At 41.7% G+C, this 27,391-nt stretch overlaps 1 protein-coding gene across 26 annotated transcripts in view; it reads right to left on the minus strand.

Annotated features, from left to right (window-relative positions):
- ARPP21 (cAMP regulated phosphoprotein 21) overlaps positions 1–24,171 on the minus strand; it is a 162,403-nt gene extending 138,232 nt beyond the window's left edge. For 23 of the 26 annotated variants that reach the window (XR_005722041.1, XR_005722040.1, XM_040246279.1 and 20 more), the window contains exon 1: positions 23,465–24,171. The gene's annotated coding sequence lies outside the window, so the exon portion shown is untranslated. Of the gene's footprint in view, positions 1–21,516; positions 22,178–23,464 lie in introns of those variants that run through there. The other 3 variants (XM_040246259.1, XM_040246258.1, XM_040246282.1) reach the window with 3 other exon arrangements.
- Between the last annotated feature and the right edge of the window lie 3,220 nt (positions 24,172–27,391).

The raw sequence follows: 27,391 nt of genomic DNA on the forward strand, positions 1-27,391 counted from the left end.
AGCATCTTCAGTAATTTAGAAGTGACACCTTAATATTATATATTTAACTGCCTCTGGCCTTGAACCCAGTCACAAAGGGACAGAAGACAAGGTCGACAACCTGAGAACCCCGAGAGGGATGCCAGGAAGGCCTGTCGGGGCTAGAACTTCAATCTGGCCCTTGGCAATGCGTCTCATATTCTCCTGGCGCCAGCAGATGGTGCAATGCACACCTGTGACACTTGTCACCAAACAGCTCTCTGATGTTTTTATTACAAGAACTAACGTGAATCACACACACTGAAGCCTCACGGTCATCGTGTACCCGTGTGATTCTCGGCTGGGCTGCTCTGGAAAGGCACAGCGCTTTGGAAATAAAGCAGGAAGGCCCTCCATCAGTTGGGAACATGCCCCTGCCACCTCCATTCTCGAAAGGAGAAACTCACTTTATGTCATGCGAGCGATCACTACTTTCAACCAATACACTAACCAACAAGATGAGAGTCAGAAGTCACCTCTTCCCCCTCGAGCTCCTGGCTCTGTGTCCACTCCCCAGGGTCTAGTCCTCCTCTGTGCTCACCCTGACCTCCATCAGAGGATGCATCTCCATCTCAGCCCTTATCAGAGGGTTCTGAAGTGACCCAAGAGTCAGGCTGTCAGTGCCTTGGGAGTGGGGACTACACTTTGCTTATCTCTGAGTTTCCAGTAGCCACCAAGGTGTGTGGAATATAACAGGGCATTAATGATGGTTTCTAAAAGAGACAAACATCTTCTGGGAATATCTCCTAACCATCTTAACTGGTAAAAGTCTATTAATTTTTCAGGTGGTTAAAAATACCTGTTAAACAGTTAAAAATAACTTTATATTATATTCATAGTATAAAATTTTTAAATGTGTCCTTAAGACTTATATCTTTAAAATCCTGATCCTGTGTGCTGTGGCTATACGAAGGACACACTTCAGACCAGTAAACATGTCCTAGGAACACAGTGACCCCTTCCTTGTTCAAGATGTCCCTCTTCTGGAAAAACCAGATATAGTTGATAATGATTTCTACGCAGGAGTTCCAAAATAATGTATGACTTGGCAATAAGCACTGACTTGAGTGAACTGAGGTCATTATTGTTTTAAAGGGGTACAAATTGGCATTTATTCAGTAGAGGAAATGGAGACATATTTGGATCACTGTATTATGATCATGCATAGCTGAAGATCAAAAAGACACTGTAATGCCAGAGGCACTTCCTTCTTCTGCAAACACTGGAAGAGAAGACAGAATCTGAAGTCAATTTATATGTAGATTCATGTTTTCCAAACTTTAGGTTGTGACCTGTTTGTAAATCGGAAAGTTGAATCACTGGTTATAACTGGGAACTTTGTAAAGGCAGTAAATAGAACACGGAATGGAGTGAAATGAATAGAGCAAGTGAAATGCACTAGAACAGAATAGGTAAGAAGTGGAGTACAATACCCTAGGGAAGGCTATGTCTTGTTGTATAAAATCATATTTTGCATGTGTGTGTGCAGGTGTCTGTGAGGAGTGTGTCTACGCACGTATAAGTATGTATGTGTGCTGGGAACTCATATAAAAGGCATTTAAAAAATAGACCTGTGTCCAAACCGTTGCTGGAATAGACTGCATAATGTTTTCATAACTGTCTGAAGAATAAGCTGAAATATACATGCAACTTATGCCTTGATTCCCCAAGTCAGAGAGAGAAAACACAGGCTGTGACAGAGTTCCTCCTGTGAAACCCAAACATGATTTGTGAGATTCAAAGACCTCATCATTTAAATATGAGGATTGATGCCTCGGAGGAAGATAGAGCGTCTTAGTTTCAACAAACAAATGATTATCTTGGACAACAGTGCAAACAAGACCCTAATTCAGGAAGCAGCTAATTGCTGTTCCCAGCTGCAGAAGACTGGCTGGGGCTCCGTCGCTCACACACAGACTGTGCGTGACACTTGTACACTCACTCTTGAGGTTTGCCCCACACACGTCCAGACACACACACACACACACACACACACACACACACCAGAGTCTGGGGCCTAAAGAGGGCTCAGTTCAGAAAGAAGCTGTCTGAAAGGAGCTACTTAAGATGTCAACCTCTTCATTTAATAGACATATCTGCTTCTCTGGCTGTGCTGGCATGAATTCCTTTACTTCTCACAAGACTTACTGGGAAGTTACCAAGAGAAGAGTCTTGGGGGCATCCTTCGTCAGCAAAGGAAACTGATCCTCCATCTCACTGGTATAAAGTAAATCACAAAACTGTGATCCAGACAATGGTAGTCACACACTTCCACAGGTGTTCATATTGATATTGAATTCAGCTTGAACACGGATGCGTGAACTTACACTGTAAGAATAATACCTACCATACTTTTCTATATCATGTATATGCATGAGAGCTAAGTCGCTTCAGTTGTGCCCTACTCTTTGCAACCCCATGAACTGTGCAGCCCTCCAGGCTTCTCTGTCCATGATATTCTCCAGGCAAGACTACTGGAGTGGGTTGCCATGCCTTCCTCACGCTAATATTCTCAACCCAGGGATTGAACCTGCGTCTCCTGTGACTCCTACACTGCCAGTGGATTATTTAGGGTTGAGCCACCAGGGAAGTTCTTCCTATATCATATTATGTGCCAGATGCTGCAAAAAACAGATTACAGTGAGTACTTTTAATCTTCACTACTACTAACGTCATTCACACATATTTTAAAAAAAGGAAGGAAGGAAGAAAAGATGGTAGGATAGAGGGAGGAAGGAAGGAAGGGAGGAAGAAGAGGAGGGATGGAGCTGGGGAGGAGGGAGAGAAACCTGAAGTTTAGAAGGAGTAGGTTCACTGTCCAAGGTCCACAGGCACTGATATTCTTCAAAGGTTGGTCTCAAAAACTCTCGCGCTGTCTACTGCCTCCCACAACATCGTTCAATTGGTGGTGCCTTCACGGCACGTTTGCCGAGGAGCAACTACAACATCATGCGAGCTTATTCAAGAACGATAGCAAAACCACACCTTTTATTGCAACAGAGGCTTGTTTTTGCTATCCTTAGCCAGAAACCTGCAATTCCTTTTTATTTTTTCCAGTAGAGTTGCCTTGGATGTCCCACTAGAATACAAACAAGCATACTGAATGTTTGATTTTATACAATTGTATCAGACAACCAGCAGAAGGCCCTGTTACTGGACAATGACTGCGTGACCTCTGGTCCATGCCCATCTTACCCCACTGGGGTGAAGGGCTGTTTCTCAGGTGCACGAGGTCTCCCTGTGACCGCCATGCTAAAATGCAGCAGCGGAGATCCCTTTGGGACACGGAGCCGACCCCGAGGGGGTACAACCGCAGTCCACGCCTGTCTTTGGGGACTGAGGTGACTATGCCTAATAAGGAGGGTTTCTGTGGGGACATTCTCAGGGCCCATCACAAGAAGGAGCTGTTTTGCACTGAGCCTACGGAAAACCCCTGTATTTCTAAGGTCTGGATCGGATTCTTGTCCTCCTCTGTCTGCTCCATGAGCTGAATCAGAGAGCTAGTGAAGAGAAGGGATCTTTTCTCTCCATTCCAAAGCCAAGTTCTCCTTGGCTCACCCAAGGTGGTTGGAAGAGCAGATTCCCTAGGCCAGGAACAGGCTTTCTGGACAAACCTCTGATTTCACCAAGCGACACTGAGGTCTGAGAGTTTCCAAGTACTGTACATCCTGAGGACCAAAGATACAGCTCTGTGGCGGGTGCCGGCCTGGACACAGTCACAGAGCTGTTTGCTGCTCTGGGCATCGACAGGCACTTCGGCTGCCCTCTCTCTTGGCCCACGATTGTAACTCGACCCACACAGGAGGTTCAGGTAACTAGTGGCTTCCTGTGTAACTGGGTTTACATGCGACAATCTGTACATCTTGCCCAGCTGGCGCAACAAGGTCAGTTGTGTACAAGAGTCAATAAATGACCACGGGGCTTTTGGGTCACGTGGAAACTGAGATGCACCATAACGCAAATATCAGCCTGTCTTGAAAGGAGAAAATGTAGGAAAAAAAAAACACAAGACATTACAGAGCTGTACACTTGCGAAACAGCTTGGACTCTGAAGCCAGATGTCCAGAGCTTGAAGCCTGACCCCGCCACTCACTGAGCAAGTAAGTTCCTTTTGGGTTTCTGTGCTTTTTCCTTACCCGAAAATGGGAATAATGACACTTCCCCCACCTCACAGAAGGTTGTGAGGATTAAACCAGTTAAGGTAAGTGAAGCACTCAAGGGTATTATCTACCACTTGTGGTTAGCATTCTATGTTCCACTGAGAAAAACACAGGCACCCACTCAACAGATCCTTCTTGATCTTATGGGCTTAGAGCCCGGCTAGTATTAAACTGCCAACACTTCTGCAGACCCAGGTCAGACATCAATGTCTATCAACCTTACAGCTGTTTCCAGACACTACTGACAGCCTTCCAAGGCTCCCAGGAGCCGTCACTGGGCTATGCAAGGTGTGGGTGGACGGTGACTCTGGGGATTCACACATAAATATGGGAGGTACCTGGATGACAATGCTAGAGTTGTCGGTATTTTTCAGTGAGTAAAAATGAAATTCAAGTCCCTTGAAATTCATTTTGAAAACAATAAAGCTTACAGAGAAGGATTCTAAGAAAAAGTATAAATGAGAGAAAGATCTTAAGAGGGGTCCCAGGTCAAGACTATGTCAGGCAGATTTTTCCTACTTCCAAATTTTCCCTAGAAGCCCTGTCTGCAGCAAATGACCTTAACCATTTATGAAGATCCGTTTTCATGAAGATCATGCTTTTCTTTTTTGCTTTGCTTGAAATACAGCTTTTGTATTTCTTTAAATACATTGGTACTTTTACCTGATATAATGGCACAAATCCAGTTACTTGGTATAAATGAAAGACAGCACTATTCTGATTTTACTTTTCTTAACTTAAAAATTATCATAAGTTTGACTTGTTGGGAGCAGAGGACTTTATAGTTCCATGAAGCTTAACACCTGTGTGTGTGTGTAATCACTACCATGATCAGGCTGCAGAACAGTTTTATCACCCAAAACACTGCCTCATGCCATCTCTTTCCAATCACACCCCCCAGCCCCGCCCCACTGATATAGCTCCTGGCATTCACTGGTCTGTCCTCCTCTGCCACTATAAGGGGATCATTTTGAGATGTTACAAAAATGGGGTTATAGAGTCTCTGCTGCTTGGAGACCAGATTCACCCACTCGGCTTAGTGCCCTTGAGACCAGCCAGTCTGCTCCTTCTTGCTCCATCGTACGGATGCACCATGTTTTATCCAGTCACTTTCTGAAACACATTTGGATTACTTCTGGTTTGGGGCAATTATAAATAAAGCTATTCTAGACTTTTATTTACATGTTTCTGTGTTTATAATTTTAACATCTGGTGTTCACCAATTTTTTTAAGTTTATCTTGCTCCTTAGAATACTCAATCTTGTGAATTTGGGATTATACTATCCCCATGCAGTTTAGATCCTATCCTGGAGACTCTTGGAACACACCCTCATGGGAAAACCTGCCTCTTCCCAAAACCATCTGAAACAGAGGCTCCTAACTGTTACTGTCTAGTGGAATTTGCCATCCTCATCTCTTCTTTTAAGATGCTCATGTTTTAAAAATAATTTTAAAATCAGGGTAAATCGATTCTGAGATTTGTTTTGAAATTTTACAGTGTTCCTTTACTATTTCAGATTAGAGAACATCAGTCATACGAATTCTACATTCTGATAAAAAGTTTCATGTTTCAGATCAGCGGTTCTCAAATGGTGGTCCATGAGCCAGCAGCAGGAGCATGGCCTGGAAGCTCGTTAGAAATGCAGATACGCAGGGCCTCACGTCAGATCTGCTGAATCAGAAACTCTGGCACTGGGGTCCAGAGGTCTCTATTTGAAGAATCTCTCCAGGTGATTTCTGATGCTCATGTAGGTTTCAGAAGCACTGCTTTAGGGATCAACAAGCCTGTGCAGTATAGAAAAGAATGCCACGGTCTGAGACTTCCTCTTGAGATGACATGCTTACTCACTCACTCACAAGTACTTCCTTCTGTAGCAGGAGCCACTTAAAGATAAGATGGTTCATTGTGTTAAAAATATGAGTCCTAGATCACCCACTGACATTTACAAGGCAGTTGGTGTAGTTCAATTTTGGTCACCGGGGGCAGAGCTCTGGAATCAAAACCTAAGTTGTGCAGAAATCCCTAACTCCTCAGTTGAAACAATGAACACATTATCTTACCTTCTGTTTTCATCTTGTCATTTTATCAGTTCTGATGAGTAGAGAGTGGGGCAAATGCAAGTTTCCTCTCTTCTCTGGCTCTGTTCTGTAACCCTATCCTTAGTGGGATATTGTTCATTGGCAGTGAGATAAATGAATTCAGAAGGGAAATGAAGTGGAAAAGCAGCTAACTTAGGGCCTCTCATCACAGATCTCACAAAAATAGGGATTACTGTTTCTGTAATATAACAGGATTCCAAATTTGTATATATGTGTGTGTATATATATATACACATATATATGTATATATAATATATAATTTATCATGTTACAAAATTAAATATATATGTATCTATATAAATGTATATATCAATTAAAACAGTTAATTACTAAAATTAAAGCATTTAAGTAACAAAAGTGAACTGGTGGTTGCTCAGCTGTTTCCAGCTCTTTGCAATCCCATGGACTGTAGCCACCAGGCCCCTCTGTTCATGGAACTTTCCAGGCATGAATACTCGAGTGGGTTGCCATTTCCTTCTCCAGAGGATCTTCCTGGCCCAGGCATTGAACCCTGGTCTCCTACCTTACAGGCAGATTCTTTACCATCTGAGCCACCATGGAAACCCAAAAAGTAAACATAATCCTTAAATACATCCGTACAAATATATTAACAAAGCCACTACCTTCAACAAATAGCTAATAAGTGGGGTTTATTATACCTACCACACTAATTTTTATTTCGGGGGAGGACTGAAACTACTGTTAACCTTACCACTTCCTTTATCTGAACAACCGACTCCCCAAAGGTAACAGGATAAAGGGACCCCTTTGATCCTGTACACCTGCCAAAAACAACCGTCACCCTTTACGCAGACACAGGAAAGCTCAGGCAAGGGATGGATGAGTCTGTGTTCTGGGTGTCTGGGGCTGGCTTGCTAGAAGACAAATTGAGGCCAAACCACCCATGAATAAAGCTCACATTGGCTCATTCTAATGTAGGTTTTCCAGAAGATAATCTCAGGGGAAAAATACTAGTAGAACTGATCACTTCATCTTCAATATTTGGAAACTGCAGAAGTGTGTGTTGGCCGGCGGACTTAAAGCAGGTTTATCTACCTGGTATCAATTCAGGCAGAACAAAGGACAGAACACAGAGGATAACTAAACTTTTTCCCAAGCTGACTGAGGGATGGCTCAGAACACATATTTGGAGAACAAGGCAATATACCTGAACTGTAAAGAATCACAAATGTAGCATCAAACCATGCATTTGAAAGCTCAAACCAGGACTTCCCTGGCAGTCCACAGAATTACGACTCCATGCTGCCAATGCAGGGGGCATGAATTCAATCTCAGGCCGGGGAAGTAACATCCCGCATGCCACATGGCGGAAAAAGAAAAAAAAAGAAAAAGAAAAGCCCAAACCTCATGAATCCATGAGAAGAGAAAGTGGAAAGGCAATTTTTTTCTTGAAACTCCACTTATCACTTAAATATTTTCAAAACCATGGTTTTGAAATGTTTTAATTAATATTTTGTTCCTTAATCAATTATCCTTGGGCATCTATTTATATTTAAGTACGAACCATTGGGCTTCCCAGGTGGCGCAGAGGGAAAGAATTCATTTGCCAGTGCAGGAGATGTGGTTTTGTTTCCTGGGTTGAGAAGATCCCATGGAGAAGGCAATGGCCACCCACTCCAGTATTCTTGTCTGGAGAGTCCCATGGACAGAGGATCCTGGCGGGCTACAGTCTATGTGGTTGCAAAGACCAGGACGTGACCGAGCCACCGAGCACACCCACATACATGAACCACTGTGTCTCTTACATCAATAACACGGTTTCAGATTGAGCTGGGTGGTGAGTAAAGATACAGGTTAGATGTGGTATCGTTTTTCGCCCCCCCCCCACTATTCTTTCCCTTAACTCTGTGATATATATCGTAAACATCTTATAAAAGCCAACACAAAAGAATCCCACCATCCATCAAAACCATTTTATCCTTTTTTCAGTCATCTGTGGACAGATGATATTTGTGACCCAAACTTTATAGCATTTTTATAACAAGTATTGATGTGTCACTTCATTACATGTGCTCTTACAGGTTTCAACGTTTTAATGGATTAATAGACCTTGCAGGAGGAAGTCAGATAGAGACAACATTTCTCTTTTGTGGCAAATATTTTGCATGTGATCCTTCATGAAGGGAGTTTTGTTGCCAATTAAGAAAATGAAAGCTCACAACAGTTAACTGACTTCACCAGATCAGTGACAGGCAGGGATAGAATTCAAACTTAGGTCACCTTGACTTCAAACCTATTGCCTATCCATCACACCAGGAGAAACTGTCCCAGTGATAGGTGAATTTATGAGATAGGTGGTCATTCTTGCCCCAAACGGCAGCCACAAGTACAGATTTGAGACACATAAAGTTCCACCCAGGTCAGAAGTCAATTTCCATGCCCTTCTTTGTCATGGCTCCATATATACCTTTCCATTATCTCCCTATATCCTGTTTCTTAATTCGTGATGCCTAGATTAGACAGAATTCTCTGTGTTCCACATGGCTATTGCATACCACAGTATGAGTTGTATCACAAAGGAAAAAAATAAAAGAAGAATTAAATATACCTCTTTCTTTTCCCCTGCAACAGGAATCCCCAAGTATGATACAACAGAAGTATCCCATGCTGTGATTAAGACCAAGAGCTGATGGGTGTGGACATCATGTGGGCATGCAAGTCTCTCTCTTTTACAAGAGAGTAGTTCATAAGTATATGATAACATTTATGATGGTTGGATGGCATCACCAACTCGATGGAAGTGAGTCTGAGCAAGCTCCAGGAGTTGGTGATGGACAGGGAGGACTGACGTGCTTTTATAAGATGTTTACGATACATATCAAAGCATTGTTATTCTTATAGGCTATACTCCAACATAAAATTAAAAGTTTCCAAAAAATGATCCAAAGGTAAAGTCAGAATTAGTAGAATTATACTGACTTTTCTCATCACTCTCCCTGTGGCTTCAGCAAATGACACAGGCAGGGGCACAGAAATCTTGTACCTCTATATTAAAAAGAAACTCTGCCTGAAGAAACATAGTAATACAGAGAGAAGAAGGTGCTAGCCATGTAAAGTAACTCCTGCAAGGCCGAACAAATGCCACTAATGACCTAATCAATACAGAAATAAGCACAGATTTCCTTCACTAATGGCCACTCAGTAGCTTCCCTAAAAACATTAAAAAAAAAAAAATCGTTTCTCTTTCATTTAAAGTTTCCTTGCTATATTTATGTACTTCATCAAGAATTACCCCAGAAGTTGACTTTGCCTCAACACATCTGGTCAGGTCACTAGGAAGTCCATCTATCAATCATTCTACTACGAAGTACCATCTATCAGTCGTTTCGAGTTCTCAGATCTGGGTCTGTCTCACTGCTGTGAATTTCATCACTGACAGTACACACCCTCTGATTCCTGCTTAAGCCCAAGGATCTGATATATAAACAATGAAACAAGTGATATCGCCTCATCCTTTCTTAAAACATCCAAACCAGTCTATTTCCACAGCCAGATCAAAACAATGAGGTAATGTTTTCTCGCGATTTTAGAAAAATCTATTTCAGAGCTCTCTTCTCTTGCTAGACTCATTGGGCGAATCTCTAATTATACACATGGCCTTCTGCTGGGTATAGCCATTGGTATTATCTGCAAAGTGTACAAATTGTAAGTATTATCTGAAATCAGCCCTGGTTCTTAAAGCTCCAAATTGCCCCAGAAGGATGCTAAGACTAAACTATGTCACTTCTAGACAAATACAGAAAAACCCCTAGTTAACATTCTTTGTAAAGCAGCATCGAGCCACAACCTTATCCCATGTGAGATACCACTAATAGAGAGTGAAATACTATGTGAAATTCTGTGTATACGTGGAATTCTAAACCACCCATGCCCACATCTCTTTTTCAAGATGCCTACTGTCCATCTAAGCTTCTAAAATGTCAAACCCTGCTGTCTGTGCAAAGGAGTATCTTCTAGAAAGCATCTGGATTTTAGAGGTTCCCAGATGGCCTTTTGTCACTGAACCACTGGCTTGAAAGTGCATATCATGTACTGTATGACTGGACTGAAACTGGAGTCCCTTTATGCATGAACAGGATACCCAAAGTAACTGCCATGTCAACAAAACACACTCAAGACTGGGAGGGGTCTCAGGGGGATGCTTTTTTTTTTTTTTTTGGTGAGGCCTATGGAATCAAGCAGATAGTGACAAGGACAAAGCAAACTGAAAATATGAGCCACCAGGGAGTAAATGAATAGTACGAATTGGAGAAGCACAGACAACATCTTTAGTACTTACAAGCCCATTTTAGAGATGAGGAAGCTGAGGTTTAGGAAAGCTTGAAAAACCTACTAGCAAGTTGCAGGAGGGAATCTGAACCCAGGTCTGGGAACACATATTCTCTTAATTGCTTTACAATGTTCTGTTAATTTCTGCTGTGCAGTGAAGTGAATCAGCCATATGTATACATAGATGTAGACACAGATACACACACACACACACACACACATATATCCCCTCCCTCTTGGACCTCCCTGCCACCCTACCCCCGTTCCACCCCCTAGGTCTTCACAGAGCACCGAGCTGAGCTCCCTGTGCTATACAACAGCTTCCTACTAGCTATTTTACACACGTCAGTGTAAAGCTGTCACTCTTAACTATTCTATTCATGATAAGTTAGCTACATGCTAGAAGAATGACAACCTTCTAATCATTTCACTCATTCTGTAGCATTAGTCCTTCCTTGAAAGGTTAAGAAAAGAAAGTATGACCAAAATTTATGGGCAATTCAATATAAAATTTATTCACAAATATTATACTCTCCCAAAACATTCAATACTAGACACTGAATACTGGAAGAGATTTTAGAAATCATCTGGTGTAATTTTGATGCTTTATGGGTAACTTCTAAAAGTAAATTCTTCCTTAGTGTCTGAGGGCAAGAAATTTTAACATGGTGCAGGCCTTAGGACAATGTATCCAGATGTTCCTCTGCTTCCAAATACCTAAATCTTTAACTCTGTCTCAGCCAATGGAAACAAAATACATTCTTAAGAGAAATGACCCTTCAAGTAACATACAGATCAAACCTTTCACTCCTACAGTTTTCTAGAACTGTATGTAATCCCATCTCCATCTCATCACAGGCATTATTTTTTAATCTACCAAGGACGTTTATAATATTCTGAAACTATTTCAGTTTCCTTTTTCACACTATGTAGAATCTAACAACAAATTCAAAAAAATCATTTGCTTTCAGAAAACCTTTCTTCTTAAATCTAAACAGATACGTTAGCTTGATCTGATATGAATTTGAACTCTGCAGTTCGTAACAATGATATTTGCATCAGTTGCTTGTAGCTCTAGTAACAGTGTAAATGTGTGATTTTTATAAATTCAACAAAGAAAACCAAATGGCTTATTCCAATTCCATATACATTTGTCACAATCAGCTTGTCTTTCTCTTCTGAGGGAACTTCCCAATTCCTGCTTTCATGATTTCAGTTTGTGCTCTATTATCATCAACAGAACTTTCCCCTAGTAGTGGTGTTAATTCTTCCTTGTTTGCTTTCTGGAAACAATATGGTCTCCACTCTCGAGGTATACTTTTTGTCAATTTTCTCAATGAAATTTATGGGTTAAAAAAAAGATTTTTCTGATTTGTCAAATTAATTCATAACTTGTTTATAGAATTTATCATCCAAGATATTCTCCATCTATCATTTTGGAGTTTCCTTATGCTCTCAATCATCATTCATTATTCAAAGGGTTCTAGTGCATGTCCCTCTCCTAAATGCCTACAAAATCCTACAGAGCAAATTTCCCAAATATTTAGCTTGAGACCTGATGTAAAAATATTTATTTTCAATAAATATTTGAAAACCAAAAATGAACAAGTAAATGAGTGAGTATAACATCTGATGCAACAGACAGATCTTGCTGACTCCCACACAAGAACTCCGTCTCTTCCATTCAGGTCCCATGGAAAGTCCCCTACTTTGACACAGTGTGGTCCAGAAGATATTTTTCTGGTTTCCTGTTGAAAACGCCAGTTGTGGCAGACTCTCTTGCTTTCTACATCTTCCTAAAGCCTGCCATCGCCTCAAAGAAGACAGAATGTTCTCATCTTTCGAAATTAAGGTACCAGGTTTTGTTCTGCTTTGTCAAGTCAGAAAGGTATGCAGATGTTCATTCCATTGGAACCATGCTCAGCATACCCTAAAATGTAGAAATTAAGAAAGCAAATTCACTCTACTCTTATTCAACCAGATCCCACACTTTAGGACTAGACTGTTTTGAAAGAGAGGGGTAAGACCTTTATTCAGTTCTACTGGTCCCAAGCAGATTAACTGGTTTGCCAGTTAACCCTCATCAATCCGATCACTGCTTCCATATAATAGGGAGAGTAGGGCAACTCTCCTTAAGGCAGAAAGAGAGGTTGCTGTTGCTGCTGCTAAGTCACTTCAGTTGTGTCTGACTCTGTGCGACCCCATAGACGGCAGCCCACCAGGCTTCCCCGTCCCTGGGATTCTCCAGGCAAGAACACTGGAGTGAGTTGCCATTTCCTTCTCCAATGCATGAAAGTGAAAATCAAAGTGAAGTCGCTCAGTGGTGTCTGACTCCTAGCGACCCCATGGACTGCAGCCCACCAGGCCCCTCCGTCCATGGGATTTTCCAGGCAAGAGTACTGGAGTGGGTTGCCATTGACCTCTAAGGAAGCCCAATTTTTCAGTATTCGATTCTCATTCCTCCTTCCCTGCCTTCATCCATCACTGCCTACTTGCCCAGTTCTTCAGAGGAGTGAATTTCTTCCCCACATCCTGGATCACCTTCACCAATGTTAATCCCTTCAAAGGCACATCTCCAGTAAACAGGCATTATTTCCAGCTCTGTGTGTCAGCGATTTGGAAATTGTTTGTGCACTTGCCTCATCTTCTCTCCCAAGACCACATTAACTGAGTGTTAACTATGATTTCCTTTCACGTAGATGGAAAAGTGATCTAGGTATTCAGTTTAAACGACTGATGTTTTAGGGACCTTGCTATCTCCATAAAAGCCTGAGTCACTGCTTGAGATCTAAAGGAGAAGCTGCTTTGTAAGAGCCAAAATCATTTCTAGTGAAGTTATAATTCTACATATAAGGGCATCTCTTTGTTCTCTTTTTCAGAAAGACGAATGTCCGATCCACTTAGGCTGAAACTTTTAGGGGAAAAACACAGTTAAAACTTTACTTAGAGCTGATTTTAATCCTGGATAATAGGAGCCATCAACAATATAAAGGTCAATTTTTAATTCCACAAGCCTATTAAATAGCTGGCATGTGCAAACAAGGACAGCTAAGGACAGTGAAAAAAAATGCACTGGGAAATACACACAGGCCTTGTTTCATGGCACTTTATTGCTCTTTGTAGTTATTGTCTTTTTTTTTCCAGATTGAAGGTTTGTGGCATCACTTCATCAAGGGGGTCTATTGGTGCCATTTTTCCCAAGTGCATTTGTTCACTTCCTGTCTCTATGTCACATTTTAATAATTCTAATATTTCCAGCATTTTCTTTATCATGATATTTGTTATAAAGTGATCTGTGATCAGTGATCTTTGATGTTACTCTTCTAAAAAGATGACAACTTGCTGAAGGCTCAGATGAGGGTTGTTAGTCTCTTTTAATAATAAAACATTTTTAGATTAAGGTATGTACATTGGTTTTTTTAAAGACAGGATACAATTGCACACTGGGAACCAAAAAAATTTCAAGTGACATGCTTTATTGCAATAGTAGCTTTATTGAGGTTGTCTGGAAATGAACCCATAATATCACTGAGGTTTGCCTGTACCTGTATACTTTTGAGATAAATTCGTTTTTTGTTTAATGCTAAATGGCTAGCATTTAAGCATATATATTATGCTGATTCTAGTATATATATACATGTACATACTATCTATATTAGTGTATATATATGTGTGTGTGTGTGTGTGTATACATATATATGTATAGTATATGTAATATGTATTGGGTTGGCCAAAATTTTCATTTGGAATATCTTACAGAAAAATTCAAACTTTTTGGCCAACCTAGTATATATATATAATGTTGTATTTACTCTTTGCTGCTGCTGCTAAGTCGCTTCAGTTGCGTCCGACTCAGTGCGACCCCATAGACGGCAGCCCACCAGGCTTCCCCATCCCTGGGATCCTCCAGCCAAGAACACTGGAGTGGGTTGCCATTTCCTTCTCCAATGCGTGAAAGTGAAAAGTGAAAGTGAAGTCGCTCTGTCACGTCTGACTCGTAGCAACCCCATGGACTGCAGCCTACCAGGCTCCTCTGTCCATGGGATTTTCCAGGCAAGAGTACTGGAGTGGCTTGCCATTGCCTTCTCCGATATACTCTCTAACCTTTCCTAATTTTTTGTTCTAGCACTTATTAGAATATTGAAGGTTTATAAATGTATTCTCAGGTACCTTCTGAGAAATTTCATTGGAGCATTTTTCTGATGGTACTATTTCTCAGAACAACGTGTGTGTGTGCTGAGTCATGTCTGATTCTGTGACCCTTTGGACTAGAGCCTGTCAGGCTCCTCTGTCCATGGGACTCTCCAGGCAAGAACGCTGGAATGGGTTGCCATTTCCTTCTCCAGGGGATCTTCCTGACCCAGGAATAGAACCTGCATCTCCTGTGTCTCCTGCAACGGCAGGTGGGTTCTTGACCACTCTGCCACTAGGGAAGTCCCCTCAGAAGAATGGCTGATATTTAATTATGATTTTTAAAAAGTGTGGTTATCTGATGAATTAACTGCTTTGCACAGCTCAGCCTCTCTACGGAACACCATTCGTGGTTCTCCATTTTCTGATGGGGACCAACTGATTAAAACCCAGTTATGACAGACATCACCCTCTGACCATTTTCATGTAAGGGATGAAATGATTCATTTCAGCAACATTAACTGAAGATACTTTAGAGTCTGAAGCCATTATCAGCGGTGCACTCCTAACAGCTTTCTCCCGGCTTGGGAGACAGGAAACCAAAGCCGCCAGTGGGGGCGCCAGAGAGCCCAGCAGCCAGCCCTCTGTTCTGCTTGCCTTAACTTCGGAGAGGATATTGACAAATGTTTCCACCTCCCCTGCCACCCCCGAGTTGCTGCTCCTGGTCGCAATCCTCAGCGCGGGATGCCAGGTAATTCCTCCCTGGATCCATTTCAGTTCCTTCGCATTCAGTAATGGCCTTGCTCTTCGGCCACCCCTTTTGGAGGGTGGAAATGACTCAATTAAAATGTTTTAGAGAAGTCCTATCCTTTCACTTTCCAGAAAACTCTCAGTGGGTCCATCTCTCCCCCTAGAGACTGACAGGAGAGAATGACCTTACTAAGCATTCCTATCCTCATACAAGGCCCACCTCCTAGATTAGTTACTACCTCTGCTTGGCTGTTGATATTTTCTAGGCTCACAGAAAATATTGTGCCTAGAAAAATATCTCTCTAGGCACAGAGAGAGGAAAGCTAGTTTCCAATTTCAACCAGTAAAGATGGTTACAGGGCGGAAAAAGAAAAGAAATGTACTCTAAATTACTAAAACACAGACACACGAAATGCTTAAAAGGAAGTTTTTCTCATTTCACGTAATCAGGTTAAAGCTCTCTCTCAACACTTTTTATATGAAAAGGTGATGATTTCCTTTTAGTGAATAAATACCAAGGTACCAGGGACTTTGTTTCTGCTTCAGTCTTGTCAAGCAGGCCTTATGTGTCCCATATGCTACATGAAAACACTGAAGCAACGAGGAATTAACGAAATTGCTATGGTCACATGATGGGCATTTGTTTGTGACTGAACTGGTGTTACTACAGTCTTGAGGAAACTAGGAAGCAGAGAGGGGTTGAGAGTCTTGGCCGTAGACACATTTTTCAGTTATTTACTTAGACCCAGAAGCTAAACCCCAGGATAGGTTGCTCAGGGGGTAAATTGCATATTTACAGAGGTAAGTTTTGGAGAAGTGAGATTTAGATGCACCACCACATTTAGACTTTGTTTTCCGGACCTTTTCTTTTAATCCAGATTTTGCACGTTTCTCTGATCTGCAGAATCCCATGGAGGCCCGTGTATCTCAGTGGTACAGTCCGTCATCATGAGCACACAGCAGTCCGCTGCCTGCTCCCTGATGAGTTCCAGCATCCTCTAGCCCACACTTCTTTAGTTTTACCCTGACAAGGGATCCAAAGTTCCTCTGAGTTCAAAAGGTCTCCCTATCTATAGCTTCCTGCATCATATCTGACAAATCATGCAGACATTGCAATCATTATCATTGTGAAATGATATCCCTCTTGGACCGATATTTGCATCCTTGTCTTATGATATGAATACATTTTTCACACATAAACTCTCTTAACTAAATACACTCTCCCACCTCTTCACGCTGAAAAAAAAAAAAACCACTAAAAATGAAGCCACATGTAGTTCCAGATAAAGTCGATAATTATAATAGTAATTAAAAATGAAGGAGTCCAGTTGTTAAGGGTGCTTCACGGAGCTCAAGCAGATAGCAACAGCATGGACTCACATCATGATGGCATGCTGTATCATTTCATCTTTCCCAAACTCTACCCATGATTATGTGGAAATTTCAGGGTTAGAGAAAGATTTTAATCTTCACAAAGGAAATATGAAATAAATGCTGAACGAAGTTAAATAAGCACCGAAGTGAAAATAAAAAGACAAACCATTAATACCAACTAGTTGTTTCCAGTGGGATTTCTAAATTCGTCTTTAGTGCCATGCCATTTGTTTGATAATTTCCTAAAATTCTTACAATGCTAGTATATCTAAGTAAATTTACAATAAATATAAAACAGTATAACTTAAAAGTGTTAGTGCCATTATTCCCATAAGCCGGATAAAAGAAATAGGATCACAGATACAACTGCAATGTCCTGACCATGAATGAATTTGGCAGAGTTCAATAGCAATTTCAATATAACTGTGTGCTTCATTGACTTAAAAGAGTGGTCATCTGAGTATAAACCTTAATCTTCTTTCTCTAAAAAATTTTTTAAAAAAATGCTATATTTATAACAAAAAGATCTTTTGACACTCATTTTTAAAAACTGCATTTTAAAGAATTGCGTATTTGAAGCTTGTAAACAATGCTGAAGCCTAGATTCTGTCACATATTCACATGGCATCTACTTATTTTCTAACAGCTCTTTGATGATTAAATTAAGTCAGATGACAGCAGCACTGGGATTTCCATCAGAGTGGTATTACCTATTAACCAGTAAAATGCTAAGAAAAACCTGCCAATGAAGAGTATGGATATTTTCTTATCAATAAGTATGAGAACTTCATGTGGAGATTTTAGCTGGTGGCTTTAGAAAGGTATAAAAAAAACGGCAACATTAACACGATAGCTTTTTATTTGCCTATTGAGTTTATGAGCAAGAAAAAGTTAAACAATTATGCATAGTCCCTGAATTTCAGAGAGTTGCCAGGCCCCTCCTTCATTCTCTGCCGACCCATGGCTGGATTTTTCTATGTGACGGTGATGAGATCACCTGAAAGCAACTCAGACGACGGAACAGTCAGATGACAGCTGGGCCTTCTGATTTCCATGTCAAGGCATATCATATTTGGACTTGGAAGATTGTAAAACTTTTAGAAATTGATGTTCCGTTGTTTTCTGAAGATGCGGAAACAGTTTATCTCAACTATTGGTGCTGATTTTCCATTGCAACCAGATCAAATTATGTCAACATGCATTTTTAGTTTTTCATTTAAGGTATGATGCTGTGGATTAGATGGTCCTAAAGTGAGTATTGGATCTTGACAAATGGAGGAAAATCTGCAGAATATGTGAGATCATTCCTCTGGTTTGCATTTCCCTAGAGATGATCCTCACACATTTAGTGCATGATAAAGAAGCAACTGACAATAAAGGAAACGTAAAAGAATGTGTATCCATTATTAAAAATTCCAGCTCTACATCCATCTTAGGTTGAAAAGTCACAGAGTTCTTTTGGAAGTCTTTATCACAAACACTGATTTCCTATCTTGTGTGGGTATCAGGAGGTTGATCTGGGTTTATTTAGGTAGATTAGCTTTGTGAATATGTCTCAGTGAAAAAAAACTTGCAGAAAATAAAGACTGTATATTACATTAAGTGATTCTGCATAGAATCACATGCTGCATAACCACAGAAATCTCTACAAAATTTGCCTAAATATTTGAAATAAAACGTGACGCAGTTGTTTTCCTGTTAAAAATCTTAAATCCTTCAACTGAAACTGAATTTCATTTTTACTTATATTAAAACCAATGTTACTATTCACAGAAGTGATATTGTCAACAAAATATTAATATTTTGTGTGTTATCCACAAAACATTTTTAATGTAAGAATTGCACCATTTTAAAATAGTGTGAAATGTAATAAATTGATAAAAGGCCTGTTTCTTAAAAGGCTAATCTCTAGTGGAACCCTCTTCCCTTTACCTGCAGAAGATGAAATATTTTCTGCTGCTAGATAAAAGAAACACTTGTAACATATTAATACTTTAAAAATGTATGAATTTATGACTGAGGGATAATTATGACCTTGTACCTTGAGTGAGAAAATTCTGGGTGAATTCTTTGGCCTTTAAATAAGTCACAGATGCAATTTTATCCTAATAGATATCACTTGGTTACAGAACTTTAAAAAATCTCACATAACCTTTGGCATGGACATTGTATATTAGGTAGGGGTTATAAAAAACTGCCAGGAGAAATTTTCTCAAGAAAAGTATGTAGAAGAATTTAAAATATTGATCTACTGTGGCTGCAGACCATGGTTACCAGTCCTTCCACCTGCCGATATGAAGATCGCTGCTGGCAGCAAGGGAAGAACAGAACGTGATGCTAAAGACTCAGTTTGAAGGTAGAGTCAGTTGGGTGTATTATAAGTCAGTTCCTTTTGTTTTTTCAATTTCTCCTCAACTGTCCCGGTGGAATTATTTCAATCCGTGTTTTGTTTTACCTGTGCAGCAATTTCCCAGGGCACAGATACCTCCCAGTAATTTTAGAGAAAGGTACCTTCAAAATGCTAGATGGGTGTTTCATGACTTACAAAAATACAATATCACCAGATTACAGAGGATTTTGAAATCACAAGCTAACACTGCTGCCAAACATTAAAACCTGCAGAGTAAACTTGAAACTCTGCCTCAAGTACTTTATTTTTGATCAAGCAGATGATACTAATGTATGCAGTTTAAATACTGTGTATCTCAGCTCCCATCTCATCCTCTAGAAATGAAAGGGTTGTGATGTAAATACAAATATTATATAACTTTGAACATCCAGAGCCAAGTTTAATCCAAGATGAGCAAAATTAATTTAGATTATAAGACTCTGATCTACTGAGAAAATCAATTTATTAGCACTTGGCATAAATATACATTAAAGGAAACCAACCTCAGAAGCAAAGATAGCCTGAGAAAAACAAATCCAGTCACAGATAAGTCTTGCTAATATTTTTTCTACCTTCAATAGTCCTTTAGCAGTGACTTCTATAACTGTTTGAAATCATTAAGCATATTTAACTTTCAATGTTAGAATGAAAAATGAAAGAAAGCAAAGTCAGAAATGTAAAGACTCTGAAAGCACCGATTTAAAAAAAAAATGAAGGTCGTTTGTCTAAAGGGAGGAAGTACGGATTTGATAAGTTCATCATCACTGACTTAAAATATGTTCAGAACTTCGCTGGTGACATAAGGCATTTTTGAGGAAGCCAATTCTTTTCCTGATTAGAGATTCACAAATTTCTCAACATGCACCACTGTGTGGAACCAGTTAGGACCATGCCAGTACTTACCATTTGAAGAGATGGTTTTCAGTGTCCACATCACCTTTAAGCCCCAGATTCTTTCCTAACCTTGTCATGAAGCAGATCTGAATTAAACTAACATATATACAAAGGGTTCATTTGCGATTTTCAACCTTAACGGACTTCAAACTGTCTCTCCATACTAATGAGGATTTTCAGTCGTATCCACTTCTGGCTGTATGGGATATTGTGTCTTCACCGGCTGACTCACTCCACACTGTACTTGTGCAGTTTATCATGATCTTGTGCACAGATATAATCCACATTGAATTCAGATGAGAATGCCCATTGCCTAGAGAATCTGGAGAAAAGTAGCAGCACTGTGGTTCAAATAATATTTCTCCGGTAAGAGAAATACTACAGTCAATGTAGATTACTTTCTCCTTCTCAAAGTAGAAGGTGGGAAACACAAGCAACTGCAGCAAATTATACTAACTCTCTGCAATGTATTTTTCTTGTTTTTTTTTTGGGGGGGTACTTCTTATAAAAATTGACAAGATTCAGGACAACTTTGGACACTGTTCTAACAGCTTCATTTAATAATAGTTATGACTCATTTCTCCACTTAATACAAACTTCTCACTTTCTCTTGTGTTTATTACTTTTGAAACAACCTAGGCATTTTTCTAATTAGCTTTACTCTGCACAAAGAAATAACCCAACTGCAGTACCTTGTTAATGTGAAAGTGAACAACAGGGACCTTTCTGATCGAACATTCTCACTTCCTACCTCAAGACAGGCGTTCTGCATATATGCAAATACTGCAGACAGATGGCTTTGTATATCTTACGCACTATAACATTAAGACATGTCCCCCCTCATTATAAAATCCTGAAAATTACCAGCGCTGCCTCTGCCATCTACATTTAAGAGATAGTTAACCTTTGGTAACATATCTATTGTGCTTATCTCAAAGTAAGGGGGGAAAACAGCTTAAATATTCTATCAAGTTCAGCCAAAACATCCTACTTCACTTCATTGCCACAATACTTGATCTAGACTCCACATTTATAAAAGAAAATGAAAAACAAATTCACAAGGCAGAGCTTCAAGTCATCAGCCTATCTTAGAAGGATTTAGTTATTTTATGCCCGGAACATTTTACAAGCTCCAAACCCTTCCCCAGTACAATATTTTAGGAAGCTGAAATTACTTCTGCACGTCTTACCACCCAAGCACCTGACAGTTTGGATTAAAAATAGTATATACACAGCAACTCCCTGGTTACTATTTCCCTGAAGTTTTAAGGCACTCAAATTATTGAATCTTCTTTCTAAGAATTACTGGAGAGGTCGATGAAAACACATATCAAACTATTCTCAGGTAATTCTCCCACTAAAATCAACTGGCCTCTGTTAGTGCGATTCATTAGGACTAATGAAAATTACCATCTCCAGTAGCCAGTCTGTACCTTTCCAGACATCCTTCCCCAGGATCCATCACCATGCCCAGCTCTGCCTTCCATCCTGCTCCTTGTAGTGCTGAGTGAGGCACTCACTCCTTCATTAAATAGCATTAAAAATAGACCACACAGAACTCCCCAGTGGAGCATGCTCTAATGGGGTTAGTGCCACAGTTCTCAAGGTAACCACACTCAGCTGGTATCCAAGAAGGAAAGTCACTGGGAGACCAGCAATTTACAAATTTAATAGTGCAGTGTACCCAAACCTATCTCAGTCTGAGCAGAATACTGTAAAAGAGAAATCAGCATGTAGTGAAATGAAGTCACAGAGAAGCTCAAGGTGCATTTCTGGAGTGTGTAAGTTTCTTTAAATACATCTCACTGAAAAAGTACTCTGCTGAATAGACATTCATCCAAAGCAACTTATTTCAAGATTTATTGGAAAATATTAATCACAAGCAGTGAGGATAAGTTAAGGCATCTCTGTAGAGCAGTCTGAATGTCTTAAAACTGTATTTAAAGCAGATTACTTGAGACCAAGTGATAGTATTAATAAGCAAGGGTAGTAACAGACTAGCCTTTTGCAAGGAAGAACTGTATTCCTTAAAGAATATTCTAAACTCCCTCTCTGGAGCCTTGAAAAACATTCTGTTCAAGTGACGAAAAGAAGTATAAGAATGTTATTAGAAAGGAAATTCAGGATCAAACACACATACATACCTTAGAAATCCGTGTCAACCTGAGATGAGGGCATATATTATTATCTCCCATGCGATCCTTATTGGGAAAAAGCAGAAGCAATCACTGCCAAGATAACCAGCCTACTCGGCCACATGGCTAGAGCTCTAGGCTTCCAAATGACTGCCCTCTGCGAAAATGACATTACCTAAAATCTTACGAAGACATGTAAGCCCTGTGGTGACAAAACCTGAGCAGTAGCTGCATTTATTTTAAAGTGTCAAAGGTTTCCTAACTTTTACCAAATGAAAAGGGATTTCCTGTCAGCTCCATTTCTCCGTTTTCTCAAAACAATCACAGCCATTTTGGTCACCCAAGTGGATGAAGAAGACGTGAGGATCGTTTGGATTTCTTCAGGATTTGAGTGAAATCTTGTCCACATTCAGCCTGAACTTTGGAGATCGTCATCTTTATTTGGGGAGGCTGACGTGTCATACCAACAGACTTGAAAAAAGTCAGAAATTATCTCGTGAAAGTGATTTTTCCCAGCCTTCCATCCATCTAACTATCAATTCTTTGTCTTTCCAGCTCAGATTCTGTGCTTGCCTATATCTTCAGGATACTGAACTGACAGCAACCACATCCACTCCAGCCCCATTTCCATGCATAAACACCCAGAGAATCCATTTCTCGTCCTAGGAAACTTTCTATACACCTGTCTCATTCAACTCCATTCTACCACTACATCTACAACCCTGAGGCAGAAGATGTTAAATTTGGAGTTTGCAATGATACAGAATTCAGACACATAAAAACGAAACTGAACATCTTTCCTCTAATTCCTGGGGGAGCCAGGATCTCAAGTCCTCTGAGGACCACAAACAGATGACTACTTTCTGCCCCTTGCATAGCTCTCTTCCAAAAGAAACAGGCACATTCCCAACTTTCTACAGAGAAGCCTTTAAAGATCAACTGTGTACTTCTCTGATGAAGAGACCTGCTCTTTTCCATTCTCTTCCTGCTTTTCATTTTTGCCTCATTCTGGGGAGGGGGGAGTCTACCCCTCCTCCGACAAAGCATGAAAACAGGATGCATACATAACAACAGCTTTCTACAAACAGGAAGGAGAGAGCTAGACTTAAAGACAACTCGAAAGAAAAGCACAGATGCAAGGCAGGAAGGAAGAGAAAAAAAAAGAGAAAGAAATGACAAAAGGCGTGCAATGTTCACGTCGGAAGACCTTAAAATTATTTTACCTTGACCGAAAAGTGGACGTCCCCCAGCGTCTCTGTTCCTTGATTGATTTTGGTTTGTGGCTTTTATTAGTATTATTGTTTCTCACGGATGACTTGGCTGTATTTGTTTGCTTTGGCTTATTATTGTTATTATTTGGGGTCGATTTATTTAACTGCTAATAAAAGGAGCCTTCTGCGGCGTCGGCGGGGCTCCCGGCAGGGCTGCGGCCACAGCAGCGGCTTCGGCCGGTGACCCCGAGGTCCCTGCGGCTCCCCGCTGCTCAGATGCGCTCGGGCGGGGGGGGCGCTGCCGCCGCCTTCTCGACCCCTGGCTGCGGAGAGGGAGCGAGCTCCCGCCTCCTGGCTGCCAGTCCGTCCCCGGGCACGTCTGTCTGTCCGGCCGTCTGTCCCTCAGCCCGGCAGCCCACCGCGGGCTTCCCGCCGTCCCGCGATCCGCTCTCCGAGCTGCCCCTCGCGGCGGTCCCTCCGCGACTCTTGGTCCCACTAGCGAGGCAGGGACCTTCTCCTGGTCTTCTGCACCCGCATCCCTCTCGTTCTGCCACTCCGCGCCCCCGGCCGCTTCCCTCGGACAGAGGAGGGCGTCTGCAGGGAGGGCGCGCGAGGCTGCTACTCCCTCTCCCTCCTCTGTCTGCGTCCCCTGCCTCTCCCTCCCTCTCTCTGCGTGCCGGTCTCCGCGTCTCCAGTTGTCTAACTGCTCCCACCTGTCCGTCGCTCTGTCACTCCCAGTCCCTCCCTGAGCCAGCCAGCTTCGGGCGTCCCTGGGTCCCGCGCGCCCAGCTCCCCGCCTCCGCGCGCCCCTGCCCTCCCACGCGCCCGGCTCCTCCCCGTAGCCCCGGCCGTGTCCGGTCCCCGCCCGGGCTGGCGGCAGTGTGCGGGTCGCATGTGGCGCGGCAGCTGCTCGGCCGGCAGACTCCAGCCTCTGACCCGCCACGCCCGGGAGATGGCCGCGGTCGGGCGCCTGCGGGGGCCGCGCCTCGGCCACCAGGCGCAGCCGGAGTTGGCTGAGCCGGAGCGCGGGCACCTGCCCGGTGTGCCCGGAGCGCGTGCTGGTGCCATCCGTCCCCTGGCTGGTCTACTCCACCGGGCCCCGGGCTAGAGACAAAGCGCCCGAGCCACGAACGGCGCGTGAACATCATTCATCAGAGAGAAAACTGGCACGTTGCCCCCTGCCCCTCCACCATGCGTCCCCGCTCTCGGCCAGCGCGCCTCCCTCCCCGCCCGGGGCCAAAGCCCCAAGTACCTCTCCTGGGCGCCTCCGGACTCTGGCGGCGGACACCTGGCCAAGCCGTGCTCACTCCCTTCCTCCGGGGCTCACTCTCCAGGCCAACTCTGCAGAGAATATCCCACAACAATAACACCTCACTCCACCCAAATCCAGCCGAAGCCTCAGGGCTCTCAGACATTCGCGGCTTTGAGCAGGACCCCAAGTCCTCTTGTGCGGCGCCAAGTGGACTCCCCGTGGGCGCCCGCCCAGCCCGCTGCCCACCCGGGCGCCGACTGAGAATCACAGAGGTGCCCCAGAAACCCCTGCAGGCTAGGGCGTGGGGCAGGGCGCAGAGTTGACATCCCAAGAAATAAAAGGGCTGCATTTCTTGTTTGTTTGGAGATGTGCTATTTTTATTATCTGTAATTCATTCCCCCCCCCCCCATTGTTTCAAGGTACACACTACCAAAAGGAAAAAAAAAAGGAATAGTGGAGGAATGGGAATACATTTCCGGAACACAGCCCACCCCTCCTGAGTAGAATGTAGAGCCTACTTTTTCAACATCACAGGTCACCAGCCAAGATAGATCACTCTGGCGTTCTGCCCCCAGCTGAGAGCAAGGCATTTGATTCTGGGTTTCCTTGCTAGGCTGTTATTAATGAGAAGCAAAATTATAGTTGTACACGCCTGCATGGAATTGCCAAAGCTTATTCTGACAGTATCCAGCAATTCAGCTGCTGAAATGTAGACACTGAATAACTATGGATCTGGTGCAATGAACGCCCCATCCCACAATAAATTGGAGAAGAGAAAATCAACTTTTACCAGCTGCAATTAGTAACCCCAGTGAAGAGACAACAAATAAATAACTAGTATAAACCGTGTCATGAAGATGTCCACATCCTTTCAGTTCCATTTATTGATACCATTCTTGATAACAGATATTATAAACAGATTTATTAAGGGGTGTGCCTTCCAGTTTTTATAGAAAAGTAATTTCAACAGCAGTAGCCATGTTTATATATGCTAAGATATTGATTAAGATACCAAACATGTTATGTGTACTGCTAGGAAATGCTATGGAAAAAATTAGGATGAAGTTGTACTGGTTTTGGTGAACAGATCATTATTTCCTCAATATTGGAAATTGTTTCCCTCGGGAATTGGCTAGTTTTGGAATAAATCTGCTGTATGAGGTTTCAGCAAATGTGCCTAAAGAATTTAAGACCCTTATGTTGATCTATTTTTTGAGCATTTCAACTCAAATGTTCCTCTCCAAAAGCATTTTGACAGGCATTTCTCTCCTCCTTCCAGCCATATGGAATTCAAGGGAAAAATTCACAAAAAAAAGTATCTCTAATTCTCCTCCCTTCATCTCATGTTCCAAAAAAAAAAAAAAAAATCTCCTTTCCTTGGGGGAAACTGTTGTGCCAAGTTGCTATATATTAAATTCACACAGTTGGGACTGCACGGGAAAGAGGTCATTGTACTTGACTTTCGTTTTGGACAGAATGACACCTAAGCACCCTCTGAATGGGTTGGATGAGTAATCTACTAAGAGAAAAGCTTTAAGACCTTGTTCTTAACACAGTCTTCTAGATCAGACTTCACACTGCAAGTTACACACACACACACACACACACAGAGGAACTCCTTTCTATAAACTGGATTAGAAATTATAACTACTGAACAAGGGGAAAGGGAATTCAATCACCATTCTTACTACAAATGTCAGTGATTATGTAATAGAACAAGACACAGTGTTTCAGTATCTTATCAGTGTATAGACAAAGTTGTTGAAACAATGCAATTTCTCACAGAGTTTAACCTTTACTTAAAAAGGAAAACCTCCCTAAGAAGAATAACATTCATTTAATTCGGCTAACTTTTTATAACTTTTCTCATAATATGTCATCAACAAAGGAGGAACTAGAAAAGGTTCAAGTTTATTTGAGGCCACCTAGGTAATTAACATTCATCTATCCAATTTTAACTGTTGCGTCTCAAAGTGGGACTGAAATATACTTCTGGGAATATTAGGCAGGCAGTGAGCAGTAAGCGACTCTTCTAGGCATTCAGAAAGTATTTGCATTTCCTTAATTTGAAACAGTTACCATACTTTATGTCCCTTGGTCTGTCCTATATTAACTACGGCATGGGCTGCCGTCCATGGGGTCGCACAGAGTTGGACACGACTGAAGCAACTTAGCACCAGCAGCAGCAGCAAACTCAGTGAAACTGTTGTCTTCCTTATTGGACTTCTGAATGATATCTACGATGCTGATGTCCATGCAGAGGTATTTCTGCACTGAAAGCATCCTACACTTAGGGGTGAGAAGTGGTGGAAATGGGGGAACAAGGAAGTGTCATAGGGAAGAACAAATCTGACTCCATATTAGGTCTGTTTCTTTTACTTTAAGCTTTTCTATTCTGTTGCTTTTGCTTTGAGTTAAGAATGTTGCCTACAGCTTGAAATATACAGGATAGCCCATTCTCAAAGCTCTGACCTTTAAGAGTATAACACTTTCCCATTCATATAGAGATACAAGAAAGTTTCTGCAGAACAGAAAATAACATTTGTCATGTTGGAGGTTTACAGGAACAACATGACCTGACCTGTCTGGACAGCTGCAAGAACAAAGGATTCCTGCACCAAGAAATATTTAACAACAACCAACCATATCCCTCCCCTTTTTAGTATAAAAAAAGTCTGTTTTATTAC

Source organism: Oryx dammah, unplaced genomic scaffold, assembly GCF_014754425.2.
Source record: "Oryx dammah isolate SB20612 unplaced genomic scaffold, SCBI_Odam_1.1 HiC_scaffold_9, whole genome shotgun sequence".
NCBI classification, from domain to species: Eukaryota; Metazoa; Chordata; class Mammalia; order Artiodactyla; family Bovidae; genus Oryx; species Oryx dammah.